The sequence below is a fragment of the Dipodomys merriami genome, unplaced genomic scaffold (genome assembly GCF_024711535.1).
Source record: "Dipodomys merriami isolate MVZ:Mamm:240054 unplaced genomic scaffold, mDipMer1.0.p SCAF_6, whole genome shotgun sequence".
NCBI classification, from domain to species: Eukaryota; Metazoa; Chordata; class Mammalia; order Rodentia; family Heteromyidae; genus Dipodomys; species Dipodomys merriami.
This window is the reverse complement of record NW_027206179.1, coordinates 60,405,427-60,425,631: the sequence shown is the minus strand read 5'-3', so window position 1 is coordinate 60,425,631 and position 20,205 is coordinate 60,405,427.

Below are 20,205 nucleotides of genomic sequence, written 5' to 3'. Positions count from 1 at the left end.
CCTCAGGCAGGACCAGGACAAAAACAAAAAACATAAAAACCACAACAACAAAACTACCTTGTTGTTTTTATCCAAGGCCTTCTTTGGTATCTTTAAAAAATATCACTAATACTTTATGACATTCAGAATACATTATATGAAATATGAACTATGCAATTTGTGGGCAAGGAAGAGTAGAAAAAACTGGAGAAAAGCAAAGGAAAGTATGGCATTGTCCAAAAAAATGGTAACATCTCTGTATATCTTAATAATAACAATAAAATATATATTTAAAAAATCATCACTAATACTCACCAAGGGAAAACATACCATAAAGAATTAAAAAGCAATTACACAAAGCATAAACAAGAAACTTACCCAGGAGGGGTATATACTTATTGCCTTGGCTGTAAACCTAATCCTAATCTCACTCTATCCAAACTAATCATTATTCTGTTTATTGAAAAACTGGTTTTCCTTGCTATAATAATAATCCAGCAAGGTTTTCTTTTTTAATACAATAACCAGTTGGTCAGTTAAATATCAGATGCTAACATAACCTAAATAGCAATGTCCCTTAAGAAATACTTTTTTTTTTGTCAGTCATGGGGCTTGTCTCTAGGCCTGGATCGACACTGTCCCTGAGCTCTTCAGCTCAAAGCAAGCGCTTACCACTTAAGCCACAGTGCAACTTCCAGTTTTCTGGTGATTATTCAGAGAAAAGGGTTTCATAGATTTTCCTGACCGGGCTGGCTTTGAACTGTGATCCTCAGACCTCAGCTTCCTGAGTAGCTAGGATTATAGGCATGAGCCATCGGCGCCCAGCAGAAATACTTTCAATAATATTTTTGATTAATATAATTTTTTTCTCAAGAAAACCAGGTTTTATAACAAAAAAAGATTCATGATTCTTAACTAAGCCAAAATTAAACTTGTTCTTGCCACAACTCAGTGTTTCAGAGAATTTCATGGACTCCTATGAACTGTTTTGCTTCAAGGGTGAGAAAGTGCACAGTATCTCCCAAATGCTTTCTTATGAACCACCCCCACCCCAGAGTTCACTGAGTTGGGATATGGAAATAGGAATGGTCAAGGCCAGTCCAAGCCAATATTAGTGAGGCTCTACCTCAAGATCAAGCCAGGAATGATGATGGACACCTCTAATTCCAATTACTCAGAAGATGGAGGCAAGAGGATGCTGGTCTAAGGCTGATCAGGCACAAGTGTGAGATCTTAGCTAAAACATGATATAAAAGCAGAAAGACTGAGAGTTTGTCTCAAGTGGTAGAGTCTTTAATCACAGATCCCTTCTTTCAAACCCCAGTAGTGCCAAAAAGGAAAGAAAGAGCACAATGGTGGAGATGGGTAGAGGAAAGGTTAGAGAGAGGGAGGGAGAGATATAGGAAGGAAGGAAGGAAGGAAGGAAGGAAGGAAGGAAGGAAGGAAGGAAGGAAGGAAGGAAGGGAGAAGGGAAAGAGGGAAGGAGGAAAGGAGGGAGGGAGGAATATAATGTGCAAAATGTTGGTTCATGATGAGTCTCTCAAAAAATAAACAAAATTGTACAATTCCTCAAACAGAGAAGAAAGTATAAAGTTAATCATGGTATTCTAGCCTGTCCTCTTTTCCCCTAGCCTGTTTGTTTCCTCTTCACCTCTATAAATTCATACATACTTGGAGATAAGAAAGAGAATAGATTGAAATATATTTTCCTTTCTAATTAAAATACATCAGAAATATTTAAACAAAAAAGTAGTACATTGAACTGCATATATTAGAGGTTGACATTTTTAGGAAGAGTGGGTTAAAGGGTTCAGTATTAAACTCAGAAATAATGCACAGTAGTGATTTCCGGATTAAATTGGCATAAGATACTGCCTGCTGGCTGCTTTGTGAATATAAACAAACACAGAAGAATGTGCACTGCCTTAGGAATACTCAAGCCCAAACTAATAAATTTCTGCTGCTGAACAAGAATTGCTCTATAGAAAATGTTCTAATCTACAAATAAGACATTCTATATTATACTAAAAATATTTCAAATGTCCAACGTCTACAGCTCCAAGATTTTGTTCATATATGTTTTGTATCAGCAACATTTAAAAGAAGGGGGAGATGTGTCCCAGTGAGGGGGATCCCACAAGCCTCTCCTAGTATGTGACCTTGGGCGAAGCAACATCTGTTCAATTTCTTTGTGAAGTGCAAAAACAACACAAGGTTTAATTAATGCCTTACAGATGTGTCCTGACAATTAAATGGGAAAATCTGTTACAAAAAATCCTGCAGAATTCATAATTATTTTAATTGCTAATAGAGCTTATATAGCTCCCTTACCTTCTCACTCTATTGAGTTTCTGTAGGGTAGATTTGTGTAGATATCTATCTGTCTGCCTTTATAATTTCATCTATCTATCTATCTATCTATCTATCTATCTATCCATCTATCCATCACCTATTCATTCATCCAAATCTAGCTATTTTCTCCTTATACTTTTATATACATATAACTATATTTATAACAGTTTCCAAACTTGCAAGATGACTACAAATATGTAGATTATTTTATTTTATCTGCCAGTTATTTTATTCTTCCCTTTAATATTCTGAAGCTTCCCTGAGACTCCAATAAGAAATTATAGCAAGAAGCTGAAGAGAATAATTTATTTGTAACAGTTTTCTGAGAAGCCCCATTGGGTGAACAAGCCAACATTTCCTTTATTCTTTATTGTATAAAGTATAAGTCATGTCAAAGAGGAGAAAAATGTAATTGGGTTATTTAGGGCTTATATTTTGTAATGACACTTAATTTTATAATTAAATAGATACTGTATGTCAAAGGGGAATAAAACACTGGAGGAAGCCATTAGGATCCAGAGCACTGTGATTGGTGTGCACTATGTATATTTCGACCTTCCCTGTACTATTGATGATTACTAATTGTTCCACTTATTTGCACAGGGGCATACACCATTTGTTTGGGAGTAATCTGGAAAAACAAAGCTTGATGCTGCTGCTCTGAATCATAAGCCTGGAAACTCAGCTTTCTTAGGCACATTGAAATTGCTAGGCTTTCAACCCACACAGACCACTATGTTGTGGACCTTCACACACCACAACAACATCCAACACACACAATATGGTCAGGAGAATTAGTGTATCTTCCAAAAGAGAAAGACAACGGAAGACTTGGAGTCTCTCAAAGGTTACCAATCATTAGGCTGGCTTGATACAGACTGGTTTATCTACCTCTCTTCCTTCTACAATTGGCTTCCGAACATTTGTGTATTAGCTTTCAGTTACTGTAACAAACCACCTAAGAAAAACACTCTAAAGGAGGAAAATCGATTCATAGTTTCAGAGAGAGAGAAAGAAAGACACAGAGAGAAAGAGACAGAAAGACAGAGAGCAATGCAGGGCCAGAGTCCCAATATCCTAATATCTCTTTAATCTTCCCAATGACCTAACTTCTTCCCACTAGGCTCTACCTCCCAAGAGTACACTGTGAGGGGGGGGGCGGATTATGCCTTTAGCATATTTGCCCTGGTGGACATTTAAGATCCAAACCACACTAATCTGCTATTAAACCACACTCTGTTGCAGGTGCTAGGGATAATACGGTATGCTGTCAGGTGAATAAACAGAAGAAGCTACATTTTGAGAGGTCAAATCCTGAGTCTTTATTAAGGCTGGCAACTGCATAGTGGATTCCTGTCTCAAAGACCAGCAGCCAGCAAATACACAGTTAGAAAACTGAGCCATGGAGGCCAGAGAGGAGAGAAAGAACAAAAACAATACCAATAAACCTCTCCATTGGAGCTGACTTGGTGACTGGAGTGGAGCCAGGAACCAGGAGCCAGGACAGGAACACAGAGAGATGCAGCATGTCTTAATGGTGTCTGAGCTGGTCCAGGCCTAAATAGCATCAGGTTGGGGGACAGGGTCACAGGACACTCCCAGTCCCAAGCACTGGACTGACAAATTGAGAACCTATCCAGCCATCTACCATCATCTGCCTCTCAGGATTCAAGCATGCCCACCACCTGGGAGGTGAGGGATTCACCTTCCCCCATCATGAGGACAAGATGCCAGAACCTACCATCCACCATGTGGCCAAGATAGCCTGGCCAGACCCAAACTCCCTCTTTCAGTAACAGGACAGATGCTGAATTTGACTTGTAAGTCTTGTGATCTAGTAGAGATGAATGTTTAAAAAAATGTGTTAACAAAATTATATTTCAAGTGGGGTAGTGGGGGAGGGAAGGGATAGTGGGAGAAAATAAAAGAGTGGGTAACAATGTTCAACAAGAAATGTACTCATTACCTTACTCATGGAACTGTAACCCCTCTGTACAACATCTTTACAATAACATAATAATCAAAAAATTCTACTTCAAGTTCTTACAAGCACTAAAAGGATATAGGTTGGGAGAACCAATAGAAAGGTGCACTTCCTTGGACCGGGTGATTAGAGAGACAGACTAGTTAAGAGAGAAGTAGGTCTCAGATGACTTGCCAGAGACAGAGGTTTTTGTTTTTCCTGAAGTACTGGTGCTGGTGCTGGTTGAACTTGGCAAATAATAAAAAAGAATTCTACCCCCATGAGCAGGAGGGAATGCAAAAGGCAGGAGCTATCTGGAGGTATTTTCAACTTGTTCTGGATCTCATGATAAAGTGGAGCTTTACAAAAATGATATAGGTATGTATCAGTACACTCACTGCTGGCAGGATCGTACTACAGCAAACCTGGGTGTGTATCAGCCATCAGAATTGGTGTTTTCTCCGACTTACTTTGGATGTAAACCCTTTGTCATTGCACAGAGACAGAAAATAAAAGGCACTTCTGAGAAATGGGAAATTTACTGTCTTATTTACTACTTAGGAAAGTTTGAAATGATGTCTGGTTTTAGGAGTGCTTACCATAGATTCTAGAGAAGTCAAGTATATTTTTTATCCATCATTATGGGCCTAAGTTGCTATGGTGACACTAGCAATTTGGCCTTACTTGTGAAGATGGATAACCAAAGCTTTCTGTGAGTCTTGGCTGCCTGTCTATCTAGCCCTCAACTGACAGCTCCCACTAGCTTCCCATGTCTCTGAAGTGCTATGTACTGTAGAGAGCCTCTAAGACCTGGGCAACATCCATTCGGGTTACTTGGTATGCATTTATTATTGCTTATTCAACATTTTGGATGTCATTTCCTCTACTTTCATGGAACTACTTATAGAAAAGCAAATTCTGACGTGTGGGCACAGTAGCTCAAGCCGATAATCCTAGCAATTAGTTAGGAGGAAATAGGAAGATCAGGATTTGAGGTCACAAAGGCAAGTTAGTGAGCTAGCATCTCAAAGAACAAGCCTGTCATGGTGGTACAACCCTGTAATCCTAACCAGGAAGGGGGTGGGGTTATGAGGATTTTGGTCTACAGCTTGTTTTGGACAAAAGAATGCAAGACTATACCAATATGAGCAATTACTAAAGCAAAAAGTGTGGGGCATGGCTCAAATAGGAGAGAACTTGTCCTGGTAAGAATTAGGCCCTACGTTCAAATCCAGTGCTATCCCTCCCTAAATAAACAAACCCCACCCCCCAAAAAATCTGTGTTCAGATAAATTGGAGAGAGACATAGGATTTAGTGGATGTGGATGTGGAGATTCGTCCTCAGGCAGTGGCTCAGGAGCTCAGAGATCCATGGATAAACTTCAGGAAATACTCATGATTTGCTTTGGTGGCTTTGTTTCCTTGTATTTAACTCCACTCCATCCTTTTCCACTGGTCTTAGTGCTTTTTCTACAACACAGATATGATTATTTCCTGGCTTAAAAACTAGAGACAGTCTCATATCTGCAGTATACAGACCAAATTCCTATACAAGACAAACTGTTACCTGTCCAACTGTTAACACTTGTCATTCCCCATCATCTCTACAAAGCCCGTGTGGCCCTGACACATAGGACACGGTAGATATAGCCAGGACTTCATGGCTCCCTTCCTCCTCTCTGTGTTCTTGTATTGACCTCCAGGTCTATGAAGCCCAGCATAAATTTTTGTCTTCGTACAAAATCATTCTCAATCTCCAGACTCCTAAAGAATCCATCCTTCCTCCTCCCAGCAATCCCAGCAACTCATTTACATTCAGAAAAATGCACCACAGGTTTGATTCTATTATTTCTAATAATGTCCCTTTAAAAATAAGTTCCCTTCATCAGTTGATAAACTCTGACGCAATACTGTACCACTTTCCTAACAGCCTACCTCCCCTCCCCTCTCACTCCTTAGGAAATAGCTTTATACCTGCACTTCGATTTTCCTAGTTTCATCAACATAGGCAAACCTTGAAGAACAATGTTATTAAAAGAGCACTTGATCAGAAAGTGGAGTCTTTTAAGCAGTGGCCAACTCTGAATAGTTAGCTTTGGCCACACTGTTTCCTGAATGGATAAATGAAGACTCCAGCCCAAATCCAACTTCTCTGCATTTTGATATTACACAAATGAAAACCTATTGTGCCCACTTAAAAAAAATGATTGTATTGTGAGGCCCATCTGACATGCTTTTCTTCTACTGTCCGTGAATTTTCCATCAACAAAGACCAAGTATCTGTGCCCTCTGCTTACAGTTGCTATGACAAATGACTGAAATACACAACATGTTTTATTTTGGCTTATGGTTTATGAGATTTCTACTCATGGTTGCCTCTTTTTTTAGGGGACTGTGATGAGACAGTACATCAAGGCAGTGGAAATGTGTGGTGGAGGAGGCTGCTCATGCCAACTTGGAGGTAAAAAAAAAAAGAGAAAGGAGGCACTATGGTTATATTATCTCCTCTTAAGTCACACTCCTCCCACCCAGTCAATGGCCAAGTTTTTATTCTTGGCCACATCCACAAAAGCCTCCTCCATCTCCCAAAGTGGTAATGAAACAAGCCTTCTACATTTGGGTCTTTTAAGAATCAAAGAATAACAGCATTTAAGAATCAAATTATAACAACATCTTTAAACATTTGTGACTACCTTGGGTCTATATCAAAGGTAGCTTAGGAAGCCCCTGTATAGACAAACTGTTAAAACCACACTGGAAAACAAATCAGTACTGAGTGAGAATGACAACTCTATGTCTTAGGAGGAGCTGGTGTCTTTCTCCCACTGCCTTGATCAAACATCTTTTTTTATGATTTTTTTTATTGTGAAAATACTGTACAGAGGGGTTACAATTACATGGGCAAGATAATGAGTACATTTCTTATCAAGCATTGTAGCCTCCTCCTTTGTTTCCCTTTCCCATCCCTTTTCATCCTCCCCACATCCCCCGCCCCAAAGTTGTAAAGTTTGTTTTAGACATAACGACTTGTTAATCAGAGTACCTGAACCACACTGCCACTTGTATTCCAGCCCTTTATCAAGGCCTATGTGAACTTACACATGGAAATAACATCTTCATATTCGTGCTATAAGTCTGCTAGTGGTCACGTATGCCTTCAGGATCACATTCAAGTAGATCATCATGATTCAATCCCTCTTACAGTCTTCCAGACACTCCTATAAACACTTCTCATTGCTGTTGGTAGATCATGAGCAATTCCCAATCATTATAAGATTACCAGATAGACATCAGGATGTCCAGTTGAATTAGCATTTTAGCTAGATCAAGAATAGCATGTTATGTGGAGGAGATGGGGACAAACAAGTCGTTAAAGGATTCAGGTGGACCTGTTGCAACAAGGAGAATTACAAAATGTCATGTCAAAGCAAGCTTTACAATGTCGGTGTGGGGGGGGAGGGGGGTATGATTGGGTGGGTGGGGGAGGCTGGGAAGGGAGGTGAAGGGTAAACAAAGGAGGAGGCTGCAATGCTTGGTAAGAAATGTATGCATTATCCTGCCAATGTAATTGTAACCTCTGTACAGTATGTTCTCAAATAAAATAAAATAAAATTAAAAAAAAAAAGAATAGCATGTTAGAATAAATACATTCCAATATTGATTGGGATGTTTTTATTCTAATGTATTCTGTGTTGTCGATCTGAAATTTGTTTTTAACTGAGAATCCTGGATTTTTATTTGCTAAATCTGGCAACATTGTCCAGCATACCATGTGATCTCAAGGACTCGGTTGCCTTTTATTTTTTGATGGACATATTTCCCTCCCTCTTCTTCCTATCTCCCATCTGTGCATTATTCAAGACTCTTTCCATTTCCTCTGAAAAGCCTCCATTTCCTCCCAATTTAATTTTGATGCTTCTCTGTTTTACTCAGGGCCTGTGTATAATGACATACATACTTATAACAATCTACCATAATTATTTATTTGTATTTTTCCTCTGACTCACTAAACATTTCTTGAGGGCAAGATCTCCAGTCTGTTCTTTGATCTATTTCTAGAGAGTATTTCTAAGTGGCTGGCCTATAATAGCTGTCAAACAATGTTTGTTTGATGAGTCAAATGGTCTCATTATACTGGCTTTCTAAGGCACAGAGAACAGCACATGGGTAAGAGCCTTAGGTTCCCAGAAGGAATGAGAAAGGCATCAAAATGATTAATTTCCAGATGGCCCTAATTACATTTGAGAGGACTGTGGTAAGGATATAGACTATGGACAAAAGCCAAGGGGTACCCCAAAAAGTACAATCAGAAAGTTCATGGTCAGCTATTAGAGACTAACAACAGACACAAGAATCAGTGCTTTGGAAGTTCATCATGTTAGTATCCATTAATGAATAAGCACCAGGATCATCTGAGTTGGATAGTAAAGAAAGGATTAGTTGTCTGGCTGACAAACAAATGTGGTAACTATGAACTATTTTTTCCTCTGAAAGACTTTCGTCAGCAGACAGGAAATGGAAGCTATGAGCCACTCCCACTCCACTCACGGAGGAGTGATGCCCCGTGGCTTTTGAGTGTCGTGGTAAGCTTTTGTGCTGGGAGCAGGAGGAATCCACATGTGTGGTGCAAGCAATCATGCTTGCGAAAGACAGGAAACAGCTTTCTTTGCAAGACTTGCTTCTTCTTCTTTTAATAGGCTGTTCATGCCACACTAACTTCTAATTTCAGAATTAGTTAAGCTACAAGGAGAATTATGCACTGGAAGATTTGATGAATGTGCTGCTGAAAGGGAGTGAAATGAAGGCTGGCAAGATGATCAGTGACTTTGGACCCTAGCTCACCTTTGCTTTCATTCCCTTCTGATTCAGTAACTATCCCTCCATTGTTTTGTTCTGTTTTCTTCTTTTGTGTCTTTATCCATCTATCCTTAGCCCCACTTTTCAAATGAATGGCTTTTGGCTTAGTAGATACTTAATAATGTATAAGAGATAGTACTATGCTTTCAGAATAAATACTGAGTCTGAAAGATCTTCAGAGCTCACAAAATGCTTTCTTCTAGGAATAGTCCTAAGGAAAACAAAACAGGCTAAATATTTATATTCAGTGGTTCCCATTACAAAATTGTTAGAGTATAAAAATCTGATGTATCCATGCAATAAAATAGTAAACCATCATTAGAGTAATATTCTCTAGGACTTGCTAATAACAAAGGAAAACAGTTTGGTTGTGATGGTAGAAAAAAAGTAATTTAAGTTCCCAATAATGTAATATTTCAAGGACAAAAAGAAATATAGCTCTGAGGTTAGCAGCATTGGACTTAGAACCAGACACACTTAATTTATCATTTTGTATTGAGACCAGCAAAATTTACTGATCTTCAAAATGACTTCATAAAATAAGGAGAGGAGTACCTGTCTTGTAAAGCTGATTTGAGAATTTATATGAGACATCACTTAAATTGCCTATTCTAATCCAGTCATATAGTAGAAATTCAATAAACTATATCTCTCTATAAAACCACAGAAATCCAAAAATACATACAAAAACTAGCATCATGTGTTAGCTTTCTGTTACTGTGCCAAGGCATTTGGTATAAATTAGCTTAAAGGAGAAAATGTTTATTTTGGCACACAGTTTCAGAGACTTCTTTTGATAATTGGTTGGCTCCATTGTTGTTTTGGGGTTTGTGGTAAAACAAAACATCATGGCGGGGAGTACACTATATAGAAAACTTGCTACCTCATGATAACCAGAAAGAGAGGGAGGGTTGGAAGAGTGTGAGAGAAAGAGGAGGGAGGAGGAGGAGGAGGGAGAGGAGGAGGACCAGGAGGAGGAGGAAGATGAAGACAAGGATGAGGACAAAGACGAGGAGAAGGTGGAAGAGGATAAAAAGGAGAAGAAAATATATACAAGATACAAGGCTGACCCATTGTAGCAATGAGATGTACAAGACACTATGTTGAAAACAAACTACAATTTGTGGGGAGGGGAGAGAGGGAGGAGTTGGGGAGGTACGGAGGGAAGGGATGGTAGGGGAAAAACAAAGGAGAAGGTAACATTGTCAATATAAATGTGCTCATTACCTTATTCATGTAACCCCTCTGTACCATATTTTTACAATAAACATGTATTTAAAAATAAATAAAATAAAATAAAATAAAAAATGAAAGAGAAGAAAGAAGGAGAAGAAAGGGTTAGGGGCCCAGTGTCTCCTTCAGTGTCATGTCTCTCCAGTGAACTAACTTCCTTCCATTAATTATGAATTGTAAAGAATCTACTACCAAGTAATACCATGGGTTGGCAACATGGATTGGACCTTTGATGGATATTTAAGATCCAAATCATACTATGTAAGTTAGCATTAAGTAGAAATATGACAGGTCCCTCCATTTATTCTCCACATCTATTTATTTTTAAAATGACCCATAATGAATATGTAATACTTTTTGAATTGAAGGATTATATAAAAAAGTGGTACAAGACTATGCCCAGATATTTATTCAAAAATAAAGCATTAAAAAAAGATTTTAGTCCTTATTTCTTTTTTTGTGAGAGATACAGTAAAACTCTGGGCAAATGATCAAATACACAGCAAGACCAAACAGGGGTATTCTGTGTGACCTGACACATCCTGGTAGACATAAAGGCTCAAGATGGCTCCTGTGTATTGGAGTTAAATCTTAACTTTGAAAGCCAGTCTTCAGATGATGTCATTGTTTCTGATTTTTAAAACTTAAATAATGCCATCTAAAGAGTAAAATATTGTTTCTGATTTTTAAAACTTAAATAATGCCATCTAAAGAGTAAAATATTGTGGTTTCTGAAAATCATAGCTACAGGAAGGATGCTAAGTTATTTACTTTTGAAGAAGAGCCACATATCTGTGCAAGCAATACTTAGTAACACAGGATAGAACAGCTAGCTCACCAGATATAAGTCTCATCATACATAATTAGAAGCGCAGGGACGAATGTTTGCCTGAACAAGGGAAGAACGTCCCCTAAGGGTGTACCAGATCTCTACATCTTGCCATAGAGAAACCATCTTTGGCAGATTGGCTTCCTCTTGTATCCAGCACATTTTCCAACACTCCAGAATCTGTTTTATCTAGCACCCTAGACAAAGCTTTTCAGAAGTCATTGGTGTATCAGCTTCAGTTTCGTACAGTGAGTGGATTGATCTGATTCCATCATGAGTTTTAACATTCTTCCTGCTATTTAATGGTACTGATTAATTTATGTCTTTGCCTCATTTTCTTCATTCATTCATAGATTGATATTAGATGGATATGCAGGCTATGGCACATATTTTATAGCACCCATAGACCTTTATGCCAGTAAAGACCATTTACCATCCATTCATCGTTCAGGCTGGCACCAGGCCATGTTGGCACTCCACGTGGCTGGGAGAGAGGGCGTCTGGCCCTGGGCTAGGCCTTATCTAGGGTAGAGGTGGGGAAAGGTGTGGCCACATCGAATCCAGATGTGAGCTCAGTGGATGCAGATGTGACTTCTTCCAGGTGTGCCAGTTGCCTACGTAACACAGGTACTGGCGGGGTTTGCTCACAATCCATGAGCAGAGCTTACACCCAACACTATTGAAAATGCTTTCAAATACATGGAATTCAGATGAAGATTAAACCAGGAAAATTCAGAAAGGAGGTTTTGAAAACTGGGAGGTTCTTGACCAAGTAATTCTACAATGTAATTCAGTGTAACTCTCTTCAGCAAAGGATTATCATTGTTATCTCTGAAATTGCCTCTTCTCCTGTTACGTGGAAAGTTCTGATTGTTGGAGAGAAGACACAAAGGGGGCTTTGAAGCTTTATCCTGACAAACTACAAACTGACTGGATGGCCAGCTCATTCCAGTTTCATCAGCATACTAATGCTGGCATTGTGTTGACTTTACCAAGTCAAGCTCTAATACTCAGACTCACAGTTCACCCACCACACACATTTTCTTCATTCTTGCCATGTCTTCACATTCTCAAAGTCTGCCTTGCAAGAAATTACACACATTTGAACCCTGTCAACAAATGAGATCTGACAAGTAAACGTTTTACAGCAATGGGTTTTGAAATCTGGACTTTGATTGCCTTCAACTCCTGATGATATTGTATCAGGGGCTCTTCACACGATGCATTAAAAATGTCCTTCCTCTCTGCAAAGCCGTGGGGAATCAATAAGGAATGAGACTTTTTTTTAACAAGCCACAGCACCTCAAAGTTAAGCAATTAGTTTATGAAGCTTGACAAGCCACCTTTCTGAAGGTGAGTCTTGAAAATAGAAAGACAAGCTGTTTTAAGACAGTCTGTTTCATCTGCATTGTCCTTCAGCAACTAGAAGTCCTAGGCGCTCCTAAAGAATAGACTAGCCAAATAGCTTACCAATTGACAGGCAGAAATCCCCCAGACAACAAAGTACACAAGACAAAGACACCCTCCGGGCACAAGAATGACTATTTCCAAAACAATTACAGAAAAATCAGAGTGGTACATTTGTCATAGACTCAAGCTGACCTGATATAAGCTTTGATTTACAGGTTGGAAATGGAGGACTGAGCAAGAGGCCTTGAAGTAGCATAAACTTACTTGTTATCATTAAAGCTGCTGGCTGAGCCAGTAACAAATTATTGGTTATTGTTGTAGGCGGTGGTGGGAGGTAAATTTCTTTAAGCCTCAGTGTCCTCCTCGGCAAAATAAAAAAGATAATGAAACTGGATTTTTAAGCACTAGGCCAATCTCCAAGAATCACTCTCATAGGTCAGGTCTAGTCCCTCATCCTTTTACACCAAATAAGGAGACATGATAAAGAGCAAAGTAAGGAAATTTATGATCCATCAGCCATAGGAAGGCAGCGTATCAGTACATCTTTCAGCCTTCTTTGGGAGTACAGATATTGGTCTTGGATTAAATAGGAAGAGGGTGAAAGATGTGCATAGTTAAAGTAAGTCTTATGTCATAGATGTGTTCAGAGGAGGTCAAAGATGGTGTCAGGTGGTCTGATGTCCATTGTATCTGCATTGTTCAGATGAAGTCTTGTTCTAATAGGAAGCATGGAAAACTAACAGGTGGTCTTGGCCCTTCCTGGATTCCAAGATGGCTACAAAGTGACTGCAGAAGAGAATGGCTCAGGAGAAAGAACATAGGTACAAAATGGAGGAGTCTGGGATACCTGGCCTTTATCCTACTCCTAATAAATGTATGCGCCGCTCATGGAAGAAGTCAGTGTTTAACAGCAAAAATAAGTAAATACCTAACACGTTCTTAAGCATCTCTTATGGTAATCTCTCTTGTGTAACCCACTTCACAAATGAAACTCATATAGATAACACATGTGTGTACCCTTTGTAGTATGTCAACGGCTATCTTAATTTGAATTCCTCTGGAACCAAGAATGGCTATCTAATTTGAGACAAAGATTCAAGTACAGTAGTTTATTTGGAAAATAATTCCAGGAAATGCCTGTGGGATGAAGGAAAAAGAGGCAGTATTAGCCAGGGTAACACAAGACTATCACTGAATTAATGTGTCTGGGAACTCTGGGAAACACTGAAGGACATACAACTTTGATTTCTCTCCTGAGAATGGGCCTTGTTGACTGCAGGCTCACTGATTGTTCAGCTGTGGAAAAAGGCCATTCTGGGGAAGATAAAGGTGATACTCAACACTTCAGTCTGCCATGTATATGGACTGAACAGGCTCAGGGAAGGCTATTAGCTTAAGAGATGCCAAGACTAGGAGCTGGAAGGGGCTTGGTATGCAATGGATGAGAGATTTGGGCCAACCACTGACAGCTGTGAGAGAGAATCCAGGTTTTCTGAACTATACTGTGCTGATCTTTCCCTTTTCTCAATTAAAAATATAAAAAATGTAAATTTGATCAGAGGAAATACAATGAATGTCAATATGCCAGGAATGTAAAATAAACAGTTTCAATATTTGTTCATGTTTCCTTTTTATTACAGTATATTGTTATGATTATTCTGTTTTATTGTTATTGACTTCTAGTCAGATCATGAGAACATCAGACAAATCCCAGTTGAGATATAATCCACATAAAACCTTGCCAGCACCCTTTAAAACTGCCAAAGTTATCAAGAACAAGAACATTCAGAGACATTGTCACAAACAAGAACAGCCCAAAGAGCCATAATTCATAATGTATGAATAAACTGTTCACTTTATTATTAATGTATTTTTATGGTCCCATGAATTGTCAGCATATACCAGGAACATTTCTGCCTGTGATCCTGAGATCTCAAGCTGCTGAGTAGCTAGGATTACAAGTGTGAGCCATTGGCACCCACCCTGTCTACTCTTAATTTTTATCCTCACCTGGGTGACAGGTGATTACAATGAAATCCCAGAAAACACTGACTTGATAAAGAGATTTGTTTAACTCAAAGTTTTGGAAACTACAAGTCTGATCAGCTTAGCACTGTCTCTTGTGAGGAGCCCATGGCAGGATGGCAGGAGTGATGTGTAAGGCAGAGAAACCTGTCAAATGTGAAGTCAAACAGTTTTCTGGAGTTGGGCTTGCTCTTACAACAACTTCTGCTAAGAGGTGCTAACTTAACTACTCATGAAGGCAAGAGCCTAAAAACCTCTCACTAGGCTCCACTTCTTAAGAGTCCATATACCTCCTAATATAAACTTGCTAAGGATCAAACATTCACCACATGAACCCTTTGAAGATGCAGCTGAAACAGGTCCAACCCATAGCATAAGCCATATAACTTATTCCCTAAACTTACCTACTTCAACAGGGCTCATGTTCTCTTCTCTGTAGGAAACAATTTACTGCCCCAAACCTTCCATTCAGTCAGAAAATCAATAATAATGAAAGAAGATAAATAAAATTGCCCTGATGCCCATAAAGAGGTTGGTAATGAATATTACATATGGGATTAATAAAATGTCATTGACAATGTCCAGAATTTTAATCAAATTGTACAAGTAGAGGCAAAAGCAAACTATTTGTTGAATATTTCAAAGCTATGCAAGAAAAAAATAAGTCCAGGCTGTCTCTTTTAAATTGTTAGACCCCCCCTTCAATTTTAATAGGCTTTACTTATTGAAAAGGCCACTTATGGTCATTCTCTCAGCAAAAGCTATGTGTAGCTTGATTGACAAATGGAAATGGAGATGGAAAAGGAGTTCCCAGGCCAAAAACTTGTCAAGTTGTCAAGGTGCCTCTGAGAACAGATTCTCAAGTTATTCCATACAGTGGAGTGAAGGAAGATATGTTAGTATTCATGAATTTGAATAAGTCAATATCATGCTATTTGAAGACTCTAAAATTATACACTCAGGATCTAAATATACATCTGAAATCAGCTTAAATACTTCATATATTAAAAGGGCCATAGTCACTATGATTTTTAATGACCTTGCTATTATTAAAGATGGGACACTACCCTGAATCACATAATCTACCAAGCAGAAAAATAATTCATGAAAAGATACAAATAAAGTGTGATAGAAGAATAAATCAACACACATATATACACACACACACATGCACATACATACACACTTATTTTATAAGTCTGTGGATTTTGTGTTCATTAACTCAACCAATCAGAGATAGAAGACATTTGGGGGGGAACCTATCTATACTTAACACTTACATTTACATTTTTCTTGTCATCATTCCCTAAATAATACAACACCATAACCATTTGCATTGTATTAGGAATTACAAGTTATCTAGAGATGATTAAAAGCATGCAGGAAGATGTGTCTATGTTATAGATATGTCCTATTCCATTTAAAGAAAGAGACTTGAGCATCATGGACTTCAATATCTGAGAAGGTTCTTGAGCCAATGCCTCAGAGATACTGAGGGATAACTGTTTATATTCACACACACTTAATCTTCACTTCCTTAGAGGATATTTTTGTCAGACATCTCATTCTCTATCCTTAGGGAAGAAACTTACTATAAAGGGAAGACAGTAAATTACTTAGCATAGAGAAAAGTTTTCATATTTGCTACATAGGATATGGGTTTCAGGCTTTTTATTATTTTCTGTAGGTATAGCAAAAGATACTGTAAATGAACATGAGGCAGACTGAAATGGCACAGTCTATTGTTATTCACTTGTTTGTGTGAAATAGTGTTCAGCCAGGCAGTATTGTAGAACAACAAGTCAATGCTGTTCTATGCTACCACATGAGCGCTGTTGTAATGATGAGCTTAGGTTATATAAAAATAAACATTGGTATGTGAGCTTTTCAGAGATAGTTTAGATATACAGTTTCATGGGATTCTTGCTTACAGTTTAAAACAAGAGAAAAATAAAAATGAAAAGCAACATCAAAGCAAAATGAACACAAGTATTAGAGAAACAAGTTTTGTGTATCTAATCTGATATTGAAAATGGAAGTAGCCAGGCACCAGTGGCTCATGCCTGTAAATCTAGCTACTCAGGAGGCTGAGATCTGAGGATCATGGTCCAAAGCCAGCCAGGGCAGGAAAGTCTATGAGACTTTTATCTCCAATTAACCACCAGAAAACCGGAAGTGGCACTGTGGCTCTAGTGGTAGAGTGCTTGCCTTGAGCTGAAGAGCTGAGGGACAGCGCCCAAGCCCAGAGTTCAAGTCCCATGACCGGGGGAAAAAAAGGAAGTAGGCAGATGTTGACACACTGTAATTCTAGGTAGTTGGGAGTCTGAGACATGAAGATCATGGTTCAGAACCAGACTGGATAGGAAAGCCTATGAGAACCTTATTTTCAATTAGCCAGCAAAAAGATATAGGTGAAGGTGTGGCTCAAATTATAGAGCACTACCTTTGGGCAGAAAGAGGAAAGAAGGAGTTCGAGCCTTAGTACCAACACATACACTCTCTCTCTCTCTCTCTCTCTCTCTCTCTCTCTCTCTCTCTCTCTCTCTCACACACACACACACACACACACACATACACACACACATGTACATGCACACACACACTCACAAAGAACTAGGTAGAGTGTGGTGGCACACACAATCCTAGAACTTGGGCAGCTACACAGTAGAATTATGTGTTTGAGGCCATCCTGGTCTATATATTAAGGTTGTCTTATATTTGTTTAACGAAGTAGTCTGAGCATGGTGGCTCATGACTGTAATATAAGCCATGAGGCAAGGAGTGGGAAAATCCCAAATGAAGTACAGCATGGGCCAAAAGCTAGTGAGACCCCATCTGTAATCAATAGCTCATAAGTGATGGTGCATACCTGTAGTCTGTGGGATGCAGGAGGCCACATGTCGGAGGATTTTGGTCAGAGGCAAAAACAAAAGACCCTGAAAAATAAGACCAAAAAAGGCTTGGGGCGTGGCATAAGTAGTAAAGTGCTTGTCTAACATGTGAGGTGCTGGGTTAGATCACCAGGGTCACAGAACAAACAAACAAACAAAATAATAGAATTAATATGCCTGAGAATAGAACAAAACAAAACAAAACTCGTGCTTCTAGGACTTGACTAAATTCACGCATTAAATAAAGAAGACCTTTATTTCTAAACAATTATAGAGTAACTAGAAATTATAAGCTGGAACACAATCCCTTTCCTGAGAAGCATGAGTAATGGTGAAGGCTTAGGCTAGATTTAGGGAAAAGAAAGCAGAATAAAAATTTATTTATCCCAGGTGCCAGTGGCTCATGCCCGTAACTCTAACTACTCAAGAGGCTGAGATCTGAGGATCATGGTTTGAAGCTAGCCAGGGCAGGAAAGTCCATGAGATGTTTATCTCCAAAAAATTGCTCAGAAAATGCTGGAAGTAGTACTGTGGCTCAAGTAGTAGAGCACTAGCTTTGAGCCGAAGAAGAACAGGGACAGTGCCCAGGCCAAGAGTTCAAGACCTTGGAGCAGCAAATAGAAAAGGTTTATTCATTCAAGAAACTCACATTGAGCAAGAGCTAGAGATGCAGAGATGCATACACCAATAACCACACAACTATGCTGTGGTCCCTATCCTAATTGTTATGTGCAGAAGCTCAGACTACAGATGGAAATTCTTTATCCAGCTGATAGACGATTAAGGCTGGTAAACCAAAGAATTTCCTCTGGATGCTGAGTTTGGTCCTAAATGATAACTATGGATTTCCAGGCTGAAAGATATGGGTTAGGGTAAGGTAGGCTATTCCAGGAATGTAATAAAGGAAATTAAGCATAAAAATGCAGGGTACTCCAAAATGCCTTCAATTTAGAAATTCTGAATGCATTATTCTTAGCCACTGGGGACTGTGAGGTTTGGGGGCTGGAGAAGTCTATTTTAAATTTGTAATACTAGTATACCTGTTCTGTCACAGTGGAATCAATTCTAGAAATGAACATATGCAATGTGGAGATTCCTGTTGTGCTTAAAATAATGCAAGTGGAATGCTGTCCCGAACTACAGCAGCCATCATATACTCCAGGAAAGGAAGGCTGCAAACTATGCAACAGAATAAAAGTAAGTGCTTAAGGGGATGGAGGAGACTGAGGATAAGAGAGATGGAGGATCTAGCCTAGATTTCTTTTATGGGCTTGGGGAGAGCCAACTGCTGAAGCAGACATTGCTTGCTAGGTTGTAGGTAACGATACCTTGGGTTTGGCCATACTGTGTTGTTATGTAGAAATACAATATACCATTAAATGTGAAGTGTTTTGGGCTCTTATCTATGGAAGTTAAAGAAAAAAGAAAATGGCAATGAATTTGAGAAATATCAACTAAGTTAAAACTTATGAAATTTCTACTTGCCATATTTTTATCTTCAAGCAGCTACACCAAGAGATTTGAATTCAACTTATCAATTTATGAGAATAATGAATCATCATCATTCTCCCCAATCTCTCCCAAACCTGCCCACCATCCTCTCATGACCTAATTCCATTTTCATATATGTAAATTGAACATTATTTGCCCACCATTTGTCTCTCCATTCATCTATCCCCCTTCCCTTAAAGTCCACCTTCCTCAGACAAAACAGTTGCTAGGTATTTATTTTATTAAACTAGTGAGTTAGTTTTCAAAGGAGTTATGTCATTGGAATCTACCTCTGTGTACCATTCTTCGGTCAGTTTGATGGAATATATATATATATATATATATATATATGTATATATATATATTTGCATTTTACCTTATATTTATTTTCATATATATTTATACTTTAGATCTAACTTTCACATATGAGGGAAAACATGCACCCCTTGTCTATCTGAGTCTCACTTACTTCATTAATTGAATTAGAAACTCCCTGTACTTAGTGATTTTTGATGTACAGTACACAGCAACCATCATATAGTTGACCAAATAGCTTCCTGGTTTGGGGAAGACCCTCTTTAGATTAATCTAAGGAAATAAGGCTAATTGTCCAATGTTGAAAATAATACTTTGACAGAAATAAAATGTAACAACATCTACCAAACTAAGATATGGTCACTTTAACACTACCTACTTGCTTGGGACAGACAGGTCAGTCATAAACAAGGAGCCAACTTTGACCTGTGAGGTTTGTGGTAATGGCAGAGGGAATGTGATTAGAGCTCTGCTCTCATGGTCTCCGATGGTAACACTCCTAGTCCTCCCTAGCCCTCTCTTAAGTGTTGCAAAGCAGTAAGCACACTGGTCTGTAATGCCTGAACGTTGAGCAAGAGAAAAGTCCAAAGTCATCACGCCTGAAATGGCATTTACCTTTCATACAATTTGCACTGAAGAATGCTTTTTGGCTAACTAAAAGGAGGAGCAAATCATTTGGTGACTTTTTAAATGGAAAAAAATACATGAAAAAATGATATTTTCTTGGTGACTGATGTCAGGAGCATTTTGTTTTGATAAGTTCAATTCTGCAATCATTACATTACAGTCAAAATAGAGCTTTTGACGGATTTCTACATTGCTCTTCTAAGCTACTCTGCTCTTTGGAACCAAGGCACTCT